Below are 24,960 nucleotides of genomic sequence, written 5' to 3'. Positions count from 1 at the left end.
GCTATGGTGAGTGCTGTGAATTGTGTAAGACTGTTGAATGACAGACCTGTACCTCTGAAACAAATAATACATTATATGTTAAAAAAAAAGAAGATAGTAGGAAGGTAAAATGAAGGGGGAGAATTGGAGGGCAAGACAAACCATGAGAGACTATGGACTGAAAAACAAACTGAGGGTTCTAGAGGGGAGGGTGGTGGGGGGATGGGTTAGCCTGGTGATGGGTAGTAAAGAGGGCACGTTCTGCATGGAGCACTGGGTGTTATATGTAAACAATGAATCATGGAACCCTACATCAAAAACTAATGATGTAATGCATGGTGATTAACATAACAATAAAATAAGATTTAAAAAAAGAAATATAAAATAAAAAAAAGAAGACATAACAAATGGATAACATTGCAAATCATCAGAGAAATTCAAATCAAAACCTTAATGAGATATCACTTCATACCTGTTAGTACAGCTATTATTAAAATGACAAGAAATGACATGGCAAGGATGAGGAGAAAAGGGAACCCTTGTGTACTGTTGTTAGGCATGTAAATTGATGTAACCACTATGAAAAACAGTATGGAAGTTCCTCAAAAAATTAAAACTAGAGCTACTGTATTATCCAGCAATTCCACTTCTGTATTTTTATCCAAAGAAAATTAAAACATTAACTTGAATAAATATATACACCCCCTTGTTCATTGCAGCATTATTTAAAATAGCCAAAATCTAGAAACAACATAATGTTCATCAATGGATGAATGGATAAAGAAAATGTGATACACACACACACACACACACACACACACACACACACACACACACACAGGAATATTATTCAACCATTAAGAAAAAAAAGGAATGAAACCGCCATTTGCAACAACAGGGATGGACCTCAGGGGCATTATGTTTCATGAAATAAGCCAGAAAGAAAAAGACAAATGTCATAATATCTGACTTACATCAGGAGTCTAAAAAAAAAAAAGTTAGACCAGCTCATAGATAGGGAGAATAGATTAGTGGTTGTCAGAAGTGGAGGTTGGTGAGATCGATCTAAGATGGCGACTGTGGAACCGGAAACCACCCCTACTCCTAATCCCCCGCCTACAGAAGAAGAGAAAACAGAATCTAATCAGGAGGTTGCTAACCCAGAACACTATATTAAACATCCTTTACAGAACAGATGGGCACTGTGGTTTTTTAAAAAATGATAAAAGCAAAACTTGGCAAGCAAACCTTTGGCTGATCTCTAAGTTTGATACTGTTGAAGACTTTTGGGCTCTGTACAACCACATCCAGTTGTCTAGTAATGTAATGCCAGGCTGTGACTACTCACTTTTTAAGGATGGTATTGAGCCTATGTGGGATGATGACAAAAACAAATGAGGAGGACGATGGCTAATTACATTGAACAAGCAGCAGAGACGAAGTGACCTGGATCGCTTTTGGCTAGCGACACTGCTGTGCCTTATTGGAGAATCTTTTGATGACTACAGTGACAACAACAGTGGAGCTGTTGTTAATGTTAGAACTAAAGTTGATAAGATAGCAATATGGACTACTGAATGTGAAAACAGAAAGGCTGTTACACATATAGGGAGGGTATACAAGGAAAGGTTAGGACTTCCTCCAAAGATAGTGATTGGTTATCAGTCCCATGCAGACACAGCTACTAAGAGCGGCTCCACCACTAAAAATAGGTTTGTTGTTTAAGAAGACACCTTTTGAGTATTCTCATAGGAGACTGCGTCAAGCAATTGAAATTTGGGAGCTGAACCAAAGCCCCTTCAAAAGCAGAGTGGAATGCATTTACATTCAAATTTGATTTCCATCTAAATGTTGCTAAGATATAAGAGAAGTCTCATTCGCCTTTGTCTTGTACTTCTGTGTTCATTTTTTTTTTTTAATTTTGGCTAGAGTGGCCACTATCCCAATCAAAGAATTACAGTACACATCATCCCCAGAATCCATAAATGTGTTCCTGGCCCACTCTATAATAGCTTAGTAGAGTTCCCATTACAAACACATCTTACCCATCCACAATATTCAAAAAAGAACTTGCATTTCTATACCTTACAGGAAAAAAGTTCTGTTTATGTTCCATTGTATGCAGGAGCATATTTTGCTGGTTTGAAAGAGTATGAAGCATACAGTTTTCTAGCATTTTCTTTGTTTCCTTTTACAGCATTGTCTTTGCTGTACTCTTGCTGATGGCTGCTAGATTTTAATTTATTTGTTTCCCTACTTGATAACATTAGTGATTCTGATTTCAGTTTTTCATTTGTTTTGCTTTTGTTTTTTTCTTCATGTAACATTGGTGAAGGATCCAGGAATATGACACAAAGGTGGAATAAACATTAATTTTGTGCATTCTTTGGTAATATTTTTGGTTTTTTGTAACTACAAAGCTTTGCTACAAATTTATGCATTTCATTCAAATCAGTGATCTATGTGTGATTTCCTAAACATAATTGTGGATTATAAAAAATGTAATATCAAAATTACATTCCTAATTAGAATTAGTATGTCTGTTTTTGTATCTTTATGCTGTATTTTAACACTTTGTATTACTTAGGTTATTTTGCTTTGGTTAAAAAATGGCTCAAGTAGAAAAGCGGTCCCATTCATATTAAGACAGTGTACAAAACTGTAAATAAAATGTGTACAGTGAGTTGTCTTTTAGACAAAACAACAACAAAAAAGAACTGGAGGTTGGTGAGGTGGATGAAAGGGGTGAAAGGAGTCAAATGTTACAAACTTCCAGTTATAAAGTAAGAAAGTTCTGGGAATGTAATGTGCTGCATGGTGACTACAGTTAATAATACTTCATTGCATATTTCAAAGTTGCTAAGAAAGATCTTAAAAGTTCTCATCACAAGAAAAATGTGTAATTATATATGGTGACAGATGTTAACTAGACTTATTTTGACAATTACTTCATAATGTATACAGAGAGCAAATCACTATGTTATTGACTTGAAAAAATATAATGTTATATGTCAATTATACCTCAGTTAAGAAGAAAGAATTGGCTGTGATAATTTCATTTACTCTTACTGTGGAAAGACTAACTCATAATAATCCCAAATGTAGAACGCGGAGTGTGGTTGAAGATCACTGAAGAACCATTATAGAGGAGGCAAATCTGGTTTGCTGATGAATGAAAGTAATGAGTGACACCTGAAATTATATTAAAAATTATTTTTAATATTTCGTAATTGTGCTTTGGAATATTTTTATTTCTAGGAATAATCTTTTGATGAGCTCCTTATTTTAAACTATAAATAATGTTTTGCAGTAGAATCGAATGGCATTGAGAAAACCTGCTTTGCACAATTTTTTTTCTAAGCATAACTTTATTTTTATTAATTTCACACCTAGCAAAGAAAGGATTATTTTATGTAAGGACATATAAAAAGTTATTCTTTTTTTTTAAGATTTTATTTATTTATTTGGGAGAGAGAATGAGAGAGAGAGAGCACATGAGAGGGGGGAGGGTCAGAGGGAGAAGCAGACTCCCTGCTGAGCAGGGAGCCCGATGTGGGACTCAATCCTGGGACTCCAGGATCATGACCTGAGCTGAAGGCAGTTGCTTAACCAACTGAGCCACCCAGGCGCCCCAAAAGTTATTCTTTTTTTAAGATTTTATTTATTTATTTGAGAGAGAGAGAGAGAGAGCATGAGAGCGGTAGAGGGAGAGAATCCTCAAGCAGACTCCCCCTGAGTGCAGAGCCTGACTCCAGGCCAGATCTAACGACTAATGAGATCATGACCTGAGTCATACCCGAGAGTTAGAGGCTCAACTAAATGAGCCACTCAAGCACCCCTTTATAAAAGCTTATTCTGATAAAATTTTCATGCTTTGTAGGATACAATTCTTAAGAATGACTCAAACATGGGGAGCTTGTGTGGCTCAGCTGGTTGAGCATCTGACTCTTGATTTTGGCTCAGGTCATGATATCAGGGTCCCTGGGATCCAGCCCTGCATCTAGCTCCATGCTCAGTGGGGAGTCTGCTTGATGACTCTCTCTCTTTCCCTCTGCCCCTCCCCCTACTCATGCTATCTCTCTCTTTCCATCTCTCTCTCTCTCTAAAATAAATAAATAAATATTTAAAAAAAGAATGAGTCAAACACGGCATACTCTAATTCATGATATAAAAAATATGTCAAACAAAATTTCCATTTTTAGTGAAGAATGTAATTTCTATGAAACATACTGCTTAATAATGGGTATTAATTTTCAAACATTTGATTTCTTATTGATTCTTAAAAATTTTTAATTAATTATATATAGATGATACACAATAGACTTTAAATCTGATGTAACATAGATGATAGTCATAGACACCATGTATGACTATTTTCTCTTTTAAAATATTTGTTGAAGAAAAATATTCTGAATAGAAAGTTCAATGAATTTAAAATTTATCAAATATAAAATGCAAGTCTGATTACATTTTTATTTAAAAATTTGAAAAAAACTATATTTAAAATTCTATCTTCAGAAAAATAGAAATGACATAATATTAAAGACAAATATGTCTAAGAAAATTATTATCTAAATATCAAATCAATTATTCTTTTGTTATTGCTTTTAATAAGGAGATAATCAACTGAATGAAGGATTTTTTCTCCAGGTTGAATATAGACAGATATAGTTAATTATTTATTTTTTGGAAATAATTTTAATTCTGAAAACGGGGTTTGAATAGAATGATTTTATAGGCCCACAGCATAATAAAATCAATTTTGGACAATATAAAATACATTTTAATTATACATTCTTAATTATTTTATAACCTTTTATACTCTTACAAATCTCCGTATTTAGTTGATAAATTATACTGTCACTCTATCTGTAGAGCAAATATTGTATTTAACTTATACTTTTATTCTAATCTTTAAAAAGAAACAGCATTACAGTAAGTTCAAACAAACGTGTGATACTGGTTTGCTTGTTTTCTCTCTTGGCTACTGTCCAACTCACATGCAGCAATGCAAATAGTAAATATCCATCAATTCAATAGCACAGTTAAACACATAAAATAAACCACTAGGCATGTAGCAGCCTTTTTGTTCATTGACAGAGAACTAGATACATATTAATTAAGGCCTTGGGAAGATTTAGGTTGAAATGATGAAGACAAAAAGACAAAATAAATACCACTGTATTGACTTGAAAATGATATATGTTTATTTTAAGGTTATTGTAATGTTTGTGTATTCCTATTGCTAAATCTATTATTGAAGATTACAGAATATTAAAAAAAAGCTGGTTTAAAGTAAATAGATTTTACTTTGACAATTAAAGGCCCTGGTAACCTCTGTGTGAGAAAAGTCTGGTGCTTTAGCCTGAGTAATCATTCAGAGCAACCCTACTTAGCAACCTGTGAACACTTCCTAGATTTAACCGGCAAACTAACCCCAGGTTTTAATGTAGTCATTTAAATGTTTTTTCTTTAAAACATTTTTTATATAATTTTAGGCATCTTGTTTTTCTCTTTGAGTAATATATTGAGGAAATTCATTCCACTCAACTAATTTAATGTAATTCATTTTCTTAGCCTTTCATTATATTTCATGGTGTGGCGGTGCCAAGGTTTACACATCCAGGTCCCTCCTGCTGTACATTCACACATTATGTTACCAGCTTTCAGCTGCTACTATGAACAATGCTACAATGAATCTGCTTTTACCTATGTGCCTACTTGCTTAAGTTTTTATTTCTAGGAGATGGAATCCAGGAATTAAATTGCTGGGTTGAAGGACATACGACTTTCCTATTTCGTTTTAATTGAATTTGCCAGATTACTTTTCAAAAAGCACAAAACACATTCATATTACCATCTTGTGGTATAGAAAAGTACTTGTCCACCAAAACCCACTATCAATTGGAGTTTCTTAAACTTTTTCAATATGAAGAGCATACAGTATTCCATTTTTACTTTAGTTTAAATTTTTTAATACTGAGTTTGATAGTATTTCACATATAAAAACATTTGGCAATCCAGTTTGATCCTTTACTATCTCTCTATTCACAGCCTTGGCACAATTTTCATGCACTTTGTTTTTTGTCCTTTTGTTTTTTGTTGTTTTTATGGATAGTTGCAAAACTTTGAAAAATAACAGATTTTAGGACTTAGTACTTTGTCTTCTCCATTACAAATACATTTTTCACAGTATATCATTTCCTATTCACTTTATCTTTTTCTGGAAGATTTAAATTATGCATTTAATAAATATAGTCAGATAAAAACATATATTCATATATATAAATAATACATACATATTTTCTATATAATATATATTTCCAGTTATATATCTATATAAAATATAAATGTTTAATTACTAGACTTCTATTCTAGTCCCCTAAGTTATGTAAGTAGTCTCCTAGATTTTACTTAAATTTTCTAATTTTACTTTCATACTTAGTTATGTAATTGACAAGGACTTTATATGGTATATATAGAAAGTAAGTGCCTACTTACTTTATAGAAAGTAAGTGCCTACTTTCATTTTGCACCAGAGAACCACAAAAGCTATCATGATTCATTAAATACTCCATCCAATTCTTTCTGATTTGGGCTCCCATTTTTCTGATGAATTAATTCTTATATCCATAGGGATCAATTTCTGAAGGTTTTGTTTTTTCTGCACCATTGATTGATTAGTATATTTTCATTAAAAAATAGATTTTGATTTCACTATGCAGTGTATTTTCAGTTTTGTCTATTTCTGAACATTTATTCTTCCAAATAAACTTCTAAATAATTTTATATAATTGGAAGATAAACTCTATTAGATTTTAGTTAAAATAGAATGAAGCTTAAATATTGATTTTAGAATAACTGACATTTCCATGATATAAGATCCTCCCATACAAAAATATGGAATGTCTTTTCATTTGTTTATGTCATATTTTCAGTATTCAATAGAATTTTACACTTTTTTATGTAAGTCCTGAGGCTTTTATTACTAAATGTAGTATTAAATGCTTAAACATTTTAATTGACTTACTAGGTGGAGTGCAGTTTCTTTTTCCATTTCTGTTGCTTTTGGTGTCATGCTAGAAAATTGTATATTTATTTTATATTCGGTACCTTCCAAATTCTCTCATTCTAATGTATTTTTAATAAATTCTCTTGGGCTTTCAATGTTTTATAATATTTCTTATTATCTCATTATTGTCTTTCTGTATTTATTAAAAATTCAAAGACAATGTTTAAAAATCATGGTAACAATTCTGTACAGCTCCTGTTGGAACTGATTTTTTTTTTGGTTCTGCCTTCTTTGAAGTTTATATATTAATTATATACTTGTCTCATAATAATAATTAAGTAAGTGCTTTCATTTTCAATTATCTGGAGTAACTTACAGAATATTTGAAAAATCTGATCTTTGGAAGTTTGGTACAGGTCCCTTGTGAAAACTTCTGAGTCTGGTCCTTTTAGTGGAGGTATATCCTTGACAATTTTCTATATTTATGGTAAGGAAATAAGTTTATTTAAGCTTTATATCTCTGGTAGAGTTGGGATTAGCAATTGTACTTCTTTATGTAAATACCTATTTTTTTCTAGGTTTTATTTTTTTTCCACAGAATTGTGCAAATTGACTTTAGATAATATCATTTTAAAATATTTTACATTTCCAATATCATTCCCCTTGTCACTTGTTATTTTGCATTTTTATGCTTTCTCTTTTTTTTCCTATATTTTTCTTAATCTAAATTTGTGATCATCTTTTTTGTAAATTCTTTTAAGAAAGCCATATGTTAAGCTGTTATGTAGTTTTACTCTTTTTCTACTTTCTACCAAATAAATATTTGTGTTTATTATTTCCTTACCATGCTTTTTAATTTTTGTTTTGTTCTTCTTTTTCTAGTTTTTGAACTGGGCATTTAATTCACTTATTTTAATTTTTTCATCTTATTGGTAAAGTTGTTTAATGCTATAAATTTTTCTCAGGTAAGTTCTTTAAATGCATCCTACAGGAGTTCAAACATATGATGTTACCATCAACATGTTTTAGAAATACTGCAATTTCTAAATTCTGCAAATTTCATGACATATCTTGGCGAGGATGCGGAGAAAGGGGAACCCTCCTACACTGTTGGTGGGAATGCAAGCTGGTGCAGCCACTCTGAAAAACAGTATGGAGGTTCCTCAAAAAGTTGAAAATAGAGCTACCATATGACCCAGCAATTGCACTACTGAGTATTTACCCCAAAGATACAAATGTAGTGATCTGAAGGGGTACATGCACCCCAATGTTTATAGCAGCAATGTCCACAATAGCCAAACTATGGAAAGAGCCAAGATGTCCATCAACAGATCAATGGATAAAGAAGAAGTGGTATATATATACAATGGAATATTATGCAGCCATCAAAAGGAATGAGATCTTGCCATTTGCAACGACATGGATGGAACTAGAGGGTATTATGCTAAGCGAAATAAGTCAATCAGAGAAAGACATGTATCATATGATCTCACTGATATGTGGAATTCTTAATCTCAGGAAACAAACTGAGGGTTGCTGGAGTGGTAGGGGTGGGAGGGATGGGGTGGCTGGGTGATAGACATTGGGGAGGGTATGTGCTATGGTGAGTGCTGTGAATTGTGCAAGACTTGAATCACAGTTCTGTACCTCTGAAACAAATAGTGCAATATATGTTAAGAAAAAAAAAAGAAGAAGAAGATAGCAGGAGGGGAAGAATGAAGGGGGGGAAATCGGAGGGGGAGACAAACCATGAGAGACGATGGACTCTGAGAAACAAACTGAGGGTTCTAGAGGGGAGGGGGTGAGGGGATGGGTTAGCCTGGTGATGGGTATTAAGGAGGGCACATATTGAATGGAGCACTGGGTGTTAAACGCAAACAATGAATCATGGAACATTACAGATGAATGGATAAAGAAGAAGTGGTATATATATATACAATGGAATATTATGCAGCCATCAAAAGGAATGAGATCTTGCCATTTGCAACGACGTGGATGGAACTGGAGGGTGTTATGCTTAGTGAAATAAGTCAATCAGAGAAAGACATGTATCATATGACCTCACTGATATGAGGAATTCTTAATCTCAGGAACAAACTGAGGGTTGCTGGAGTGGTCGGGGGTGGGAGGGATGGGGTGGCTGGGTGATGGACATTGGGGAAGATATGTGCTTTGGTGAGCACTGTGAATTGTGTAAGACTGTTGAATCACAGATCTGTACTTCTGAAACAAATAACGCAACATATGTTAAGAAAAAAGAAAAAGAAGAAGATAGCAGGAGAGGAAGAATGAAGGGGAGTAAGTCAGAGGGGGAGACAAACCAGGAGAGATGATGGACTCTGAAAAACAAACTGAGGTTTCTGGAGGGGAGGAGGGTGGGGGGATGGGTTAGCCTGATGATGGGTATTGAGGAGGGCACGTTCTGCATGGAGCACTGGGTGTTATGAACAAACAATGAATCATGGAACAGTACACCAAAACAAATTATGTAATATATGGTGATTAACATAACAATAAAAATTAAAAAAAAAAAAGGAATGAGATCTTGCCATTTGCAACGACGTGGATGGAACTGGAGGGTGTTATGCTTAGTGAAATAAGTCAATCAGAGAAAGACGTGTATCATATGACCTCACTGATAGGAGGAATTCTTAATCTCAGGAAACAAACAGGGTTGCTGGAGTGGTCGGGGGTGGGAGGGATGGGGTGGCTGGGTGATAGACATTGGGGAGGGTATGTGCTACGGTGAGCGCTGTGAATTGTGTAAGACTGTTGAATCACAGATCTGTACTTCTGAAACAAATAACGCAACATATTTTAAGAAAAAAGAAAAAGAAGATAGCAGGAGAGGAAGAATGAAGGGGAGTATGTCAGAGGGGGAGACGAACCATGAGAGACGAGGGACTCTGAAAAACAAACTGAGGTTTCTAGAGGGGAGGAGGGTAGGGGGATGGGTTAGCCTGGTGATGGGTATTAAAGAGGGCACATTCTGCATGGAGCACTGGGTGTTATGAACAAACAATGAATCATGGAACACTACACCAAAACAAATGATGTAATATATGGTGATTAACATAACAATAAAAAATTAAAAAAAACTAATGATATAATGTATGGTGACTAACATAACATAATAAAAGAAAAGAAAAGAAATTCTGCAATTTCAGTTTATTTTAAACGTGTCACCTATCTTGCTTAATGAAAATTTTAAATATTCAAGTGGTGGAGGTTTTTTTCTTGTTTTTTATTTTGTTTTAATAATTGTGTGTGTGTGTGTGTGTGTTTAGCTGTAGAAAGCAGGCAAAATGGGCACCTGGTTAGGCAATTGTCTTCATCTCAGGTCATGATCCCAGGGTCCTGAGATAGATAAATAAAATCTTAAAAAAAGAGAGATTCTTGAAAGCAGGCAAAATGTAGAAAGCAAATAATTTCAATAACAATAAAATTTCAAAACCTGGCTTTATTATTCATTCTTTTTTTTAAGATTTTATTTATTTATTTGACAGAGAGAGAAAGAGAGCTAGCACAAGCAGGGGGAGGGCAAGCAGAGGGAGAGGGAGAGGAGGCTCCTTGCCCAGATGGAAGTCTGATGTGGGGCTCGATCCCAGGACCCTGGGTTCATGACCTGAGCTGAAGGCAGAAGCCCAACAGACTGAGCCACCCAGGCACCCCTTTATTATTCAATCTAATTAACAGTATATTGTTTAGAGAGCAAGCCAGTATTATTATTTTATAATAAATATTCTTTAATGTAATGCTAGTTCCTACCATTGCAAAGTATTTTGAATTAAATTCTCATAGCATAATAGATTTAATAAATACCCTTGTATAACAAAAAAATGCATAACACAATCAGAAGTCTCAAAATGTAAATGTTACTGGATTTAATTTCTGCCAAGGCATCAAACTAAATTCTAGGATAAAATTTTCTGATATACCTAGAATAACTGAAAAATATAATTTTGTGGCCTACAGGTGGCCAGAACTGTCAAGAAAATGCTCATTCATAGGGAAAAACCACACTTGCAATTTGCCCTGTGGTATTACTGACATCTGATGGCCTAGAGCCTGAATTTTAATAGACCATATGCCAGCAGGAGGAGTTGGGTGAAAAATCTTAGTAAAGATTTTTGCTTTAAGTTCTAATATCTGAAGGGGACTCAATAATTAAGCTGGGGGGGGGATCCTATTCTGCAGAGTGAAATAATTGGGGATAGTAGCCTTTTCCTTTTTTGGCTCTTTGTAGAGTAAAAGACAAAACTATCCCCTCAGAATTTCTTAACACAAACTTATATTGACATGTGTTTGGGACTGTATTCACACCACTTGTATATTTTGAAAAACCACTTATCTCTCTGCCTTCCTATACTCTTGATATTCATTCATACATAGTCACATTTTTTAAATGTGTCTAAATCACCTTGACAGCATTACATAATATGAATCACTACATTCACAGTTCTTGATACTGAATCCTCAGATGTATTTGAAAATGAACAAGCATAATTCTGGTTGTCACAATTATGAGTGTATGTGTGGCAGGAGGGGTGATATGTCTTGGCCTTCATTGAGCCTGTACTAAGTACACTCAGTAGCATGCAATGTACAGCAGAGATTTACACAAATGAACTATCCTGTCAGTGGGACAATAACACCCATATTGTGGAGTTTAGCTCAATAAAATTCAATATCAACCAATATCATCTTGTGTTCATATATTCACTCACAAATCTTTTACCTTATTTTATATTCCAAGCATTTAATTACTCAATGAGGATAATGGAGGGGAAAAAAAATTCCCTTTTCTGAAGAGACTAAACATTTGTTAGAGTGAATGGAAAATGAAACAAATTAGTTTATATATAATTTTTTTCTTTTTGATAAGAATGATTGAGGCACGGGGCTCCTGGGTGGCTCAGATGGTTAAGTGTCTGCCTTCGGCTCGGGTCATGATCCCAGGGTCCTGGGATCGAGCCCCGCATCGGGCTCCCTGCTTGGCAGGAAGCCTGCTTCTCCCTCTCCTACTCCCCCTGCTTGTGTTCCCTCTCTCGCTGTGTCTCTCTCTGTCAAATAAATAAATAAAATCTTTAAAAAAAAAAAAAAAAGAATGATTGAGGCACAATTTTCTTCTCTTTAAAATTTTGCAATCTGGGATGCCTGGGTGGCTCAGTCCTTAAGCGTCTGCCTTTGGCTTGGGTCATGATCTCAGGGTCCTGGGATCAAGTCCCACACAGGGCTCCCTGCTCAGCGGGAAGCCTGCTTCTCCCTCTCCCACTCCCCTGCTTATGTTCCCTCTCTCGCTGTCCCTCTCTCTTTCTGTCAAATAAATAAATAATCTTTAAAAAATAAATAAAAATAAAATTTTGCAGTCTTTTTGGTATGCGTCTCAATGTATGTTAATGTAATTAGTTATACACAAAAAGATTGTACATACATATCCTTTTTATTGCTTGCATCCACCAATCCTAAATTCTGGACTCTCATCTAACAAAATAGCACACTTTTTTCCCTCCCACTCTGTTCAAAAGAGATAAGTTTGGAGTACTTTCATTCTGTTAGTTTACCACCCAAAGAAGATCGATTTTCTTTCCAGGTTGAGATATTAGGAGCACACCAAACAGTTTTTCGGGTGATAGACCATAGTGGTCTAAAACCAAAACAACATCAAAGTGATTGCTTTTTTCTAGAGACAAATACCACATCCTACAGGAATATAAAATAGTTTATACACACAATAAATACCTTTTTTAACAACTCATTTGTGCCACGCAGAATTCTTAAGATGCCACCAAGAGTCGTGTCCCTGGTATTCACAACCTATATAATTCTCTTTCCTTGAGTGTTGATGGAATTGTGTGGAATTTCATTTCCATGATAGTTTAGGTTACATGGGAAAAAAATGAAGGGATTTTGCAAATATAATTAAGGCCACTAATCAATAATTTTAAACTAATGAAAAGGGATATAACTGGGGTAGACACCCCCCCATCAGATATGTATCTTATTTTTAATATATGATTTTAATATTTTTAATAATTCAAGATCACTTAACGTGAGATCTACCTACTTAAATTTTTAAGTGTGCAATACATTATTTTTGACTTTAGGTATAATGTTGTACAGGAGATCTGTAAAGTTTATTCATCTTGCTTAATTCAAATCAAGACAGACTCTTTTACTTATTTTTATAGTTCATCAAGTGCTTAAAAAGGGAAAGAATGATGTCAAAAAAAGAGGGAAAGGATATTCCAGGTAGCTAGAAAAGGATGTGCAAAGACATGAGAACCTGAGACATTAGATCATGTTTACTACATTTGGGAAAGAGTATTAATGGGTACAACTATAGCATATAGAATGATGTGGTGGAAAATAAAGTTGGAAAGTATTAAAGGAAATCTTTGTGATATTCTCAGACAAGTCCATAATAAAAGAAATTGGACAATAAATAGAATGTGATATTATTTTGCTTATAGACAGGTTGTTATATAATCATAATATTGATTTAAAAACTTGATCACTATCAATTATTTCCATATAAGGTAATTGCTTTATCTGTGTTTGTTTTGGCATTTACTTTAAAAAGCCAAAGAGTCTGGAGAAATCAAGTCATTGGGCAGAATTTCTAGCAAGAATTAGCTAATCTCCATTCTCTCTCCATTGTTCCATGTAGAAAGCATTAAAGTATTCATGACCCCCACCAGTATATCTTCTAAACTTTTCCTTATTGTGCTCTCTTTTAACATTCTTTTTAGAATTTGTAAAAGTTCTGTACCAGTGGTCCTAAGACTCTCAGAAACAAGAGTTTTAACAGACATGCGCTACAATGATACTATTAAGTTGGATAAAACGTATTAGTGCAACATTAAATACTTAAATTTAATACCTTACAGTTGTGAATAAATATGGATCTAACTATGACAAAGGCTTTGACAAAATAGAGAAACAGGACAAACAAAATAAAAATAAAATGCATAGCATGTACTTAGTATATTTTATTGATCTCTCCATAGCATTCTATATTTTAAAGTTCATTTAATTCATTTATGTCTTTTTCATACATTGCTTCAATAAATCAAATATTTTGTACTTCTTTCATCAGTCACTGTTTTGGCTACTGCAGATGCAGAAATAAGACAGACACAATACCTGTCTGAGTCCTCAATTGTGGTTGAAAAGATATTTTTATAAAAATTACATTTTATAAAATGTCTCACAACCCTGAGATCATGACCTGAGCTGAAATCAAGAGTTGGCCACCCAACCAATCGAGTGACCCAGGGCCCCTGTGTGAGTTCAATATTTATTAAAAATCTACACCATTAGTAAACTATAGGTTGTTGTAGAAGGTGAAGAATCAACAAGCTAACTATTATCTTAGCACTGTCAGAGTTTTGGTTAAATAGACTACCTAAGTTTTATATACAAATATGGTCTGCATAATTTAAATATGAAAAATTTGAAAAAGTTCAATGAAAAGAAACAACTAAAAAGAAAGATTGAAATTATAAATAATGTCTGTCCTAGAAAGGTTTATACTTGACAGTAGAATTATTTTCTTCAATAATTCAGGAACTAGGGGTTTGTACCTAATGACACTGAGAATTTCAATGCCAAGGAAGCTGATTTGATGTACTTTTTGTTTTTTTTTTTTCAGTTGTAGCTGTAATAATAATTATTTACTTAAACTTAGCTCTCCTGAGGTTTAAAAGCAGTCTCAGGGCTGGAACTTATGAAGGGTGTGCTCTAATTCCTGACTTCTCAGTAGTCCCTCATGGCTTCTCTCTTTGTGGTAGAGCATGATCTCCATCCCAACATTGATTTTATTCTGCTTATGATGGCAACTTGGAGAGAATGTCACTTTCTAGAAACACTGCACATACTGTTCAAAAACCATAAACCAAAATGGGGTGTCTGGGCGGTTCAGTCCATTAAGCATCTGCTTTCAGCTCAGGTCATGATCCTGAGGCCCTGGACTTAAGCCCCATGTCATTGGGATCCCTGCTCAGCAGGGAGTCTGCTTCCTCCTGTTCCTCTGCCTCTCTCCCCTTCTCATGCTCTCCCTCTCAAATAAATAAATAATCTTTAAAACACAAACAAACCATAAACCAATATTTTAGAAGGTATTCATTTATGCCAGCCTCAGGAAATCACCTTAAAATTGCAAAATGTCTTTTGGATAAATATTCTCACATGTCTATGTTCAAGATTGCTATTTTGCTGTGCAGTTGTTTGGGAATATGAAACCAGCATCAATAGTCAGTACTTTGTCCTCAGGACAAGGACACATGTTGTGTAGGAAATGTTTCATTGCATATAAAATCTGCTAGTTGCTTACTATATGAATAGAACTGTTCTTATTTTATGCCATAGCTCCTCTAGGCTCTTTATTTTTAAATATTCTACCCATAGAATATTTAAAAGGATGTTTACGTTAAGACTTCCTCCTGACAACTTACTAAGTAATCTAGTAAGACCTTTTGCAGTTTATCACTTGTATTTCAATGCAGATGCCAAAAATCATTGTTATAGAATGTATCTGTTAAAAATGCACATAAACACCCCCCCCAAACACACACACAACATATTTAAATCTTAGTTCTACATCTCATTGTTGACATAAAACATGTACAGGTATTTCCATGTAAAAAGAATTTGCTATACATAGAAAATAACAAGTACATATAATGCTACCACTCCAAAATAACCATAGTTAATAATTTGGTCTGTAACTCAGTCTGTTATGTAGGCATAGTGATATATACATATATTGGTATTGTGCTTTAGATAATCAAATCATATTGCATAGACATCGATGACTTTGTATATTCTTGGAGAGAATACATTTTATGGAATATAGTATATTTATCAAGCAAGCTGGCTATCTACATCTACATATCTACCTATGTAAATATTTAACTATTCATGTTTTATGCAGTTGCTACTTTTTAGACACTGAAATTGTTTCTAAACTCTAAGTACCGTAAATGTTCTTGCTCTATTTCTTGCTCCATGTTAAGTATGCAGATTCTTAAGTTTACTTCTTTGAAATATTATCAACATTTACACACTAAAAAGAGATGATTTGCTAATTATATTTTCTGCAACTCAGTTCTGTCATTTGCAAAATATGGAAAATTATACAGTTTGTGTGCTGTTCAAATGAGAATACATAGGATGATATTATCACAGTGTGTGGCACATAGTAAATGCTCAATAAAAGTTATTTTATAGTTGATAGTATTATTGTCAGCATATATTTTTATTCCCATCTGTTATTACATCCAAATAATATGTTCTTGGATCTGATATTACTAGGACCAAAGGCAGAACAGTTTTTAGAGCTATTCTATATATTGCTAAATGGACATCCTGTAGTAATTTGTAATTTTTACTTTCTAAGTGCATTGTACTTTTTTTCAAGCCAGTCTTTATTGTAACTTTTTGCAAGTACATTTTTTTCTTTTCTCTTTAAATTCTTTCGTCTAGAATGTTCCTTTGACAAGATAAATAGAGAGAAGTTAGAAAGCAGAAGCTGAGACAAAAGAGTGGCACCTGCGTGGCTCAGTCAGTTAAGCGACTGGCTCTTTGTTCCGGCTCAGGTCATGACCTCAGGGTTGTGGGGTCGAGCCCTTCAATGGGTTCTGTGCTCTGCTCGGAGTCTGATTGAAGATTTTCTTCCTCTGCCCCTCCCTCCGCTCTCTCTTTCTCTTCTCAAATAAATAAATCCTTTTTAATAAAAGAGAGAGATGATATATTAGAGAGAAAGAATTAAAAAAAAAAAAAAAAAGGTTAGTTCCCATGATAGAAAAAGCAGAAACAGAGACTCAGACTAGCAACATCAGTGTAATGGTGGAGGGCTGAGGTAGCAGAGCCGGGGATCCGCTGCTCGGCAGGGCTGCAAGGAGAGGTGAGGCCAGAGATGCACAAAATTCTGAAACATGCTGCATCCTCTGTGAGCTCTGGTTCTTTGGTAGCTCAGACCATTTTCTGTCGTCCTTACATTCCCTGAAAATAACTCCTATTATCTAAGGTAATCCGATTGTGTTGGTTTCCCTATACTTGAAAAAAACCTAACTCAGCCAGTGTGCATAAAAGCAGCAGCAGGTCATTAGCCAGGCTGATGAGAAACAAACCTGAGCAGCCTTTTGTCAATACTACAAAGTATGGATCACACCCTGAAGGTTTGGGAAGGCATCGTACTACTTTAAGCACAAGACTGATGTGGCAAGATGGGTGGCTTTTTCTATTTTTGTTTTGTTTTGTTTTATAAATAAGTATACAGGCAATGAAAGACAGAAATATAAAGGGGGTGATAAAATTGAAGTCAGAAAGAAAGAAATCAGCAAAAGGATCCATCAGAGCGAGATTTAAGATAGGGAATGATCCAAAATTTGAGATTGATTAACATAAAAATGAATCCTCAGCTTTCGGGCCCGCAGGGTCATACAATAAACTCTGATTGGAATTGGAAGAGGAGGAAGGGTGGACTCAGGCTTGGAGATGAGTGATGATGAAAGAAGGGAAGGTTCAGCTTTGGCATGCTGAGTTTGAGGTACCTCGACATACGCGTGTTAATGTCTTCTAGGGAGTTGGATATTTGGAGCATAGCAAAAAGGTTCCCAGAGTTATAGTTTGTGTCTTTAAACATGCATACAAATTGTGACCTTTTTCACTGAGAAGCTACAGTATTTTTAACAGCAACATAGACCACAGACTATATCCAAGCTTTTTGAACATGCTCACAAGATGAGATATATCACCAGGATACCTTCTGGGAAAGGAAAAACTACACAACATCTCTAAAAAGAGAACAACATAGCACAATCTAAAATGGATATTGTCAAAAATGTACTTTTCTGAATCTTAGAAAGAAATAACAAAATGACTTGTTGCAAATGTTAAATATTCATTTTATGTAAATAACTTTTAGTTGCTGAGTAAAAAAATAATTCTGCTCAGACAGGGAAACAAAGACTATGATTTTTACATATCTGCAGTTTATATTTACAATCAATAGTATCTGCCACTAACTGGGCCACTTTTTAAAAATCATTGTTTTTAATGGGGTACGTTTTCTCTTAAAAACAAAAAACGTTAGTTTCTACATAAGAAAAGTCAGGTATCAAAAGGGTTGTAAAATTTTATAATCTTTGGGGCACCTGGGTGGCTCAGTCGGTTAAGCGTCTGCCTTCGGCTCAGGTCATGATCCCAAGGTCCTGGGATCGAGCCCTACATCAGGCTCCCTGCTCAGCAGGAAGCCTACTTCTCCTTCTCCCTCTGCTACTCCTCCTGCTGGTGCTCTCTTGCTCATGCTCTCTCTCTCAAATAAATAAATAAAATCTAAAAAACTAAAATAGATAAAATTGTATAATCTTTATAAATTCATAGAGTATAATTAGGAAAATAATTTCCAAAGGTAGTTATTTTTATGTATTTCTTTCTTTGTACCTTTGGTTTCATAGAAATGAAATGTTTATAAAATGGCATCACTTCTATCATAAAACATACTATTCATTCTAATAAACATTTTGTATAAATTTAGCCCCATACCAAGATATTATTGCAAATTAAGTAAACTGCATGATACCAAGGCCATAAGACAAATGATATAGAAAATACTAGAAAGATAACCAAGGGACCTCAAAAGAGTAAGTACATTTTTTTAAGACTCCAAGAAAGCACTTAAGCACCAAGATTAAGCCAAGTTAACACAAATCATCTTTTTAAATAGTAGTTGTAAAACGTAGTAATTTTAGCCAAAATGTTGCTGAAACAACACATCTGTAGAGCTTAAAACCATCTTTTATATACATCGAAACAAATCAAGTGATTAATGACTAAGTTTGACAGAAATTGACAGAGATTAAATTTAGTTGAATGCATATTAACTTTGGCTTTACTTGAAAATCATTTTATTTAAATAACAAATGCTCGGTCTTGGTCATCAGAAAAGTCCATCTTCTATCTTAATTAAATCCAACAAAAATAAAACAGGAACAAGAATATAAGAGCCATTTTGCACAATATTCAATTTATTGTTAAAATATTGTTGATTCAAATAAATTGCATTAAGCCTCACATTCCTGGAAAGAACTGATTTTATTTTGTGATGGGAAAAATGCTGATAGAGGGAATGCTGTGGAAAGAAAATATATAAGCCTTCACAGCAGTGATTTTCTAGTATCTATGATTATGTGACAAAGGACTCTTTATCTTTTGTGTGCAGGCAAACTATGAAAAACAAAGACTTATTACTACCCTAAACACATTTTCAGAACAAGGAAGAGAAACGAAGCAATATCAAATGAATAAAACAAAAACAAATTCATGAGAATTAAAATAAAACTAGTTAAATGAAGGTTAAACCAGAGAGGAAACCACTGTAGGCATTTCCACCAAGATCAGGAACAAGGCAAGGATGCCCACTACTATTATTCAACATTGTTATTATTATTATTATTATTATTATTATTTTACTGTCAATATTAACCAATAGAGTTAGAAGTAAAATCAATTAGAAATCAATGTGTAAAGCGGTGGGTAAAGCAATCTCTACTTACAGATGGTATGATCACATATCTGGAAAATTTCAGGCAATCGATGCTAAGATAAAGTCAAAAAGCAAACAATTCAGTGAAGTAGTAGAATAAAAATTTGATGTACAAAGATCAATTGCATTCATAAACAAAAAATAAACACCTAGAGAACATAGTGATCAAGCAAATCATCTTTATAATAGCACCAGAAAAAATTTACTGCTTGGGAAGAGATTTAACAAAAAATGTGCAAATATATGTTTGTATTTTGTTTTCCAGTACAAGGAAACATTTTAAAACATCCCTGAAAGACAGTAAAGTAAACTTAAATAGGTGGAAATATCTCTTTTGCTCCTGGATAGAAAAACTCAACATTTTAAAGAAGTGAATTCTTTCTTACTTAATTCATGAATTCAATCCAATTGTAATAATTTCCAAAAGCTATTTTGAAAATATATTTGATACAAAAGTTCATGTGGATTGTTGTTGGACCAGCATGGTACTGGTGCATGTATAGATATACCATGGAATAACAGAGAAAGTCCAAAATTAGACCTAAATACATACCAAAATTTAGCATATGACCAAGACGGCATCTTACATCATGAAGGTAAAGATGGACATTTTATTAACTGTTATGGGACAACTGGGTGATTGTTTTGGAAAATATCAAATTAATACCATCTCATATCATACACCAGAATAAATTACAAATAAATTTGGGATCTTAATGTTAAAAATGAAAACACACTCATGCTAGAAGAGGTTAACAATAAATGTCTTTTCATCAGGATTTAGGGAAAGGCTTTCAAGCTCTGACTCAAATCTGAAGGCAAAAAAAAGTTTATATATTTACAACATAATATTTTTCTAAATTTGATGAAAATCACCATCAAAAAGTCAAAAGATAACTGACAAAACTGGGAGAAAGTATTTGCAACATCTAACACAAGAAGCTAATTATATACAGTAGTCCCCCCCTCATTTCGCAGTTTAACTTTCTGCGGTTTCAGTCACCCACGATCAACCACTCCCTGATGTCAGAAGGGCTCTACCAACCTAACAGCGCATCACATGCCTACACCATGTCCCTCACTTCATCTCCTCATGTAGGCATTGTATCATCTCAAAGCAACACAAGAAGGGTAGTACAGTACTCTAAGGTATTTTGAGAGAGAGACTGCATTCACATAACTTTGATTACGGTATGCTATTTTATTTTTTCTCTATTTTATTATTAGTTATTGTTAATATTTTATTATTAGTTGTTGTTAATCTCTTACTGTCCCTAATTTATTAATTCAACTTTATCACAAATAGGAAACTTTATCACATATAGGAAAAACATAGTATATATAGGGTTCAATACTACCTGCAGGTTCAGGAATCCATTGGCAGTTTTCAAACATGACCCCTGTAGATAAGGCAGGTCTATGCATAAAGATATCTGTAGAACTGAGGGTCAAAGCACCAAAACCCCAAGAGAAAAATGGCAAAATACATTAAAAGACAAATCACAAGAGAGGTCTAAAAATGGCTGCCAAATGTATAAAAATATGTTCACACTCACCCATAATCAGAGAAAAGCAAATGGAAAATTGAGATACCATTTCTCATCTATCAGACTGGCAAAAATTAAAAACTAAGATAATGCATTCTTTCATCAAGATTGTGGGGAAGTAAGCAGTCTCATATATCATTGGTGGGAAATTGGTACACTCCTTCTGGAGGGAAATTTGACAATACAAAGTACATAGCCCAGTACTTGTATTTCACTTCTAGGAATATACCTTAAAGATGGATCTATAAAATATGAAAATATACAGGTACAAGTTACTTCATTGCAGCACTGTTTGCCATTGTAAACCATTGAAAACATTTTAAATGCCCATTCGTAGGGGAATGGTTAAATACCTACTGGGGATCTATACACACGAGTACTATGCAACTATAAAATCAAAGGAGAATATCTCTACAAACTGATATGGAATGATTTCTAAGCCATACTGTTCAGTGAAAAGAGCAAAGAATAAAACAGTTATCTATTGTATGCACTTCCCTTTGTTTAAGAAAAATGGGATGTATAAAAACCACACATTTCTGCTCACTAATACATTAGAATTACAGGAGAAATTAATCAGAAACTAAAGACACTTGTTGCCTATGAGGAAGAGGTGGGTAGAGGGTGGAGGAAAGGGTGAAATGTTATCAGGGTAGCAGTGATAAGGGGTATCACTTTTCTGAATACATCATTTGTATTGTGCTGATTTTCAGTACTGTAGTAATGTTTCACATACCCCCCAAATAAGCAAACATTAAAACCAATTAGAATGTGGAGAAAACATAAAATGGAATAAAATACTAACAAATGAACCTAACAGTATTAGAAATAATAACCTAATCATACTGAAGGTGATAGGACAGTAAAAAAAAAAAAAATTTGACCTCCATAACCTTGGACAATAGTACCTCGACTGAATAGCACAAGGCTAGAGACAAAATAGTTGCACATAAATGCTACAATCGAATTACTAAATGTGACATTCAAAGGGAATTAGCAATCGTTCATCGTGAATTGTTAGCAATTTTAAGTCTATATTATGTACACAGTACAACTGAACAAATAAATATATTGTTGATAATAAGAGTGGAACTTTTCACTCTTGGAGAAATAAATACAAGTAAGGAAAGAGGAAAAGCTAAAATGAATGCTTTGGTAGATATCAGTATGAATTTATGATAGGATCCACACACACGTGCAAATACACACATACAAACAGAGAGATGCAGACATGTAGACATGTATAAAGGCATAGTTAGCATACTGACATATATTTCCTGGTTTTGTCAACTGAGATGGCTTAGAAGCAATCACACTTCAGTAGCAAAGAGCACATGTAACACATAGATCTTGGTTTTTAAGTATAGTTCTCTAATAAAAAGAACCAGGATTCTTTGAAGAGGGCTGAGGCAGGGAAAATGCAAGATGACCATGATATTTGTACCATGCAGAAAATGCCCAATTCATTATGCACATGATCCAGAAACCAACTTGAAGATGTTCCCAATGGCCAAATCTGGGATGAATTGCACACACACAAAAATAAATAATAACAGTAATTTATTATAATTCCTACAATAAAATATATATCCATGGGTTCATGTTGAAATAAATAAATAAATAAATGGAAAGGAGCAGCTCTCTTTTATTATAGAATCCCAATTAATAAGTGTAGAGGAAAGAGAGCAATATAAAAATCTCCATTAGGCAAATACCACCATGATCATTGTCGCAGGTAAGATGGATGTTAAAATTTGTTGGGGAAGTGTCACCTGGGTGGCTTAGTTAAGTGAAAGACTCTTGATCTCAGATCAGGTCTGGATCTCAGGGTCGTGAGTTCAAGCCCAGCATGGAGCCCACTTTAAAAAAAAATGGTGAAAATTTGAGGAAAAATAGTATCTACCTGGTTTGAAGTATTTTGCCCCAAGACATGCATTAACTACAAAGGAAAATATAGAATTGAACAGCAGAGAAACCGAACAGATACAAATCTTAATCAAATGAAGGAGATTAATATATATCATCATCTTGAAACCCTCAATACAATGTACTGAGAAGGGTACAAGATCATTTTTATGGTATTCTTGACAAAAATGTGTAATCTCAAAACAAAGAGAAGACATGGGGCAAACCTAAATTGAAGGCATTCTGCAAAATAACTTATCAGTACTCTCTAAAAATGTCAATGTTATAAGAAATAAAAAGGAAAAATTGAGGAATTCTCACAGATAAGAGGAGACTAAGGAAATAACAAGAAAATGTGACATAGGATCCTAGATAGAATTCTGGAATAGACAAAGGACAATGGTGAAAATACTAGTGAATTTTTAATATAAGATCTGTGGTTTAGTTAATAGTGTTTTACTATTATTGATATTTACTTAAGTAATATTAATATTTATTACTATTAATTCCCTGGTCTTGGTAATTGTACTATGGTTATATGACATTTTTCACATGAAGCTGAGTGAGGCGTAAACAGGAACTCTCAATGTTATTTTCGTATTTTTCTATAAGTGTAAACTTAGTTCAAAACATAATGTTAAAAACAGAACAAAAAAATTAGCTGCTTATGAATAAAATATAAATATGAATGCTTGATCTTCATATTTTCATGAGCACGTTGCACATATCAACTTCATTGTAGGTGCCAAATAAATACATTACTTTTTTTAAATTTTTTTAATTTTATTATGTTAGTCACAATACATCATTAGTTTTTGATGTGGTGATCCATGATCCATTGTTATCGTATAACACCCAGTGCTCCATGCAGTACGTGCCCTCTTTAATACCCATCACTGGGCTAACCAATCCCCCCTCCCCCCTCCCCCCTCCTCTCTAAAACTATTTGTTTCTCAGAGTCCATGTCTCTCATGGTTCCTCTCCCCCTTTGAATCCCCCCTTCATTCTTCCCTTCCTTCTCCTAATGTCCTCCATGCTATTCCTTACGTTCCACAAATAAGTGAAACCATATGATGAGTGACTTTCTCTGCTTGACTTATTTCACTTAGCATAATCTCCTCCAGTCCCATCCATGTTGATGTAAAAGTTGAGTATTTACCTTTCTGATGGCTAATATTCCATTGTATATATGGACCACATCTTCTTTATCCATTCGTCTGTTGAAGGGCATCGCGGCTCCTTCCACAGTTTGGCTATTGTGGACATTGCTGCTATGAACATTGGGGTGCATATGGCCCTTCTTTTCACTACATCTGTGTCTTTGGGGTAAATACTCAGGAGTGCAATTGCTGGGTCATAGGGTAGCTCTATTTTTAATTTTTTGAGGAACCTCCACACGGTTTTCTAAAATGGCTGTACCAACTTGCATTCCCACCAACTTTCTCCACAACCTCTCCAACATTTGTTGTTTCTTTCCCTGTCCATTTTTGCCATTCTAACTGGTGTAAGGTGGTATCTCAATGTGGTTTTGATTTGAATTTCCCTGATGGCTAATGATGATGAACATTTTTCATGTGTCTGTTAGCCATTTGTATGTCTTCTTCAGCAAAGTGTCTTTCCATGTCTTCTGACCATTTTTTGACTTGATTATTTGTTTTTTGGGTGTTGAGTTTGAGAAGTTCTTTATAGATATGGATACCAGCCCTTTATCTGTAGTGTCATTTGCAAATATCTTCTTCTATTCTGTGGGTTGCCTCTTTGTTTTGTTGACTGTTTCCTTTGCTGTGCAGAAGATTTTTATCTTGATGAAGTCCCAAAAGTTCATTTTTGCTTTTGTTTCACTAGCTTTTGGAGATGTATCTTGAAAGAAGTTGCTGTGGGTGATGTCAAAGAGGTTACTGCCTATGTTTTCCTCTAGGATTTTGATGGATTCCTGTCTCACATTGAGGTTTTTCATCCATTTTGAG

General features: G+C 34.2%; 1 pseudogene; it reads left to right on the top strand.

The window, feature by feature from the left end:
• The first annotated feature begins 1,049 nt into the window (after nt 1-1,049).
• LOC113925757 lies at nt 1,050-1,731 on the top strand (annotated as a pseudogene).
• Nucleotides 1,732-24,960: the final 23,229 nt, after the last annotated feature.

This window comes from Zalophus californianus, chromosome 2 (assembly GCF_009762305.2).
Source record: "Zalophus californianus isolate mZalCal1 chromosome 2, mZalCal1.pri.v2, whole genome shotgun sequence".
NCBI lineage: Eukaryota > Metazoa > Chordata > Mammalia > Carnivora > Otariidae > Zalophus > Zalophus californianus.
Note: the sequence above shows the minus strand (reverse complement) of the source record. Positions and strands in the feature narration are given on the sequence as shown.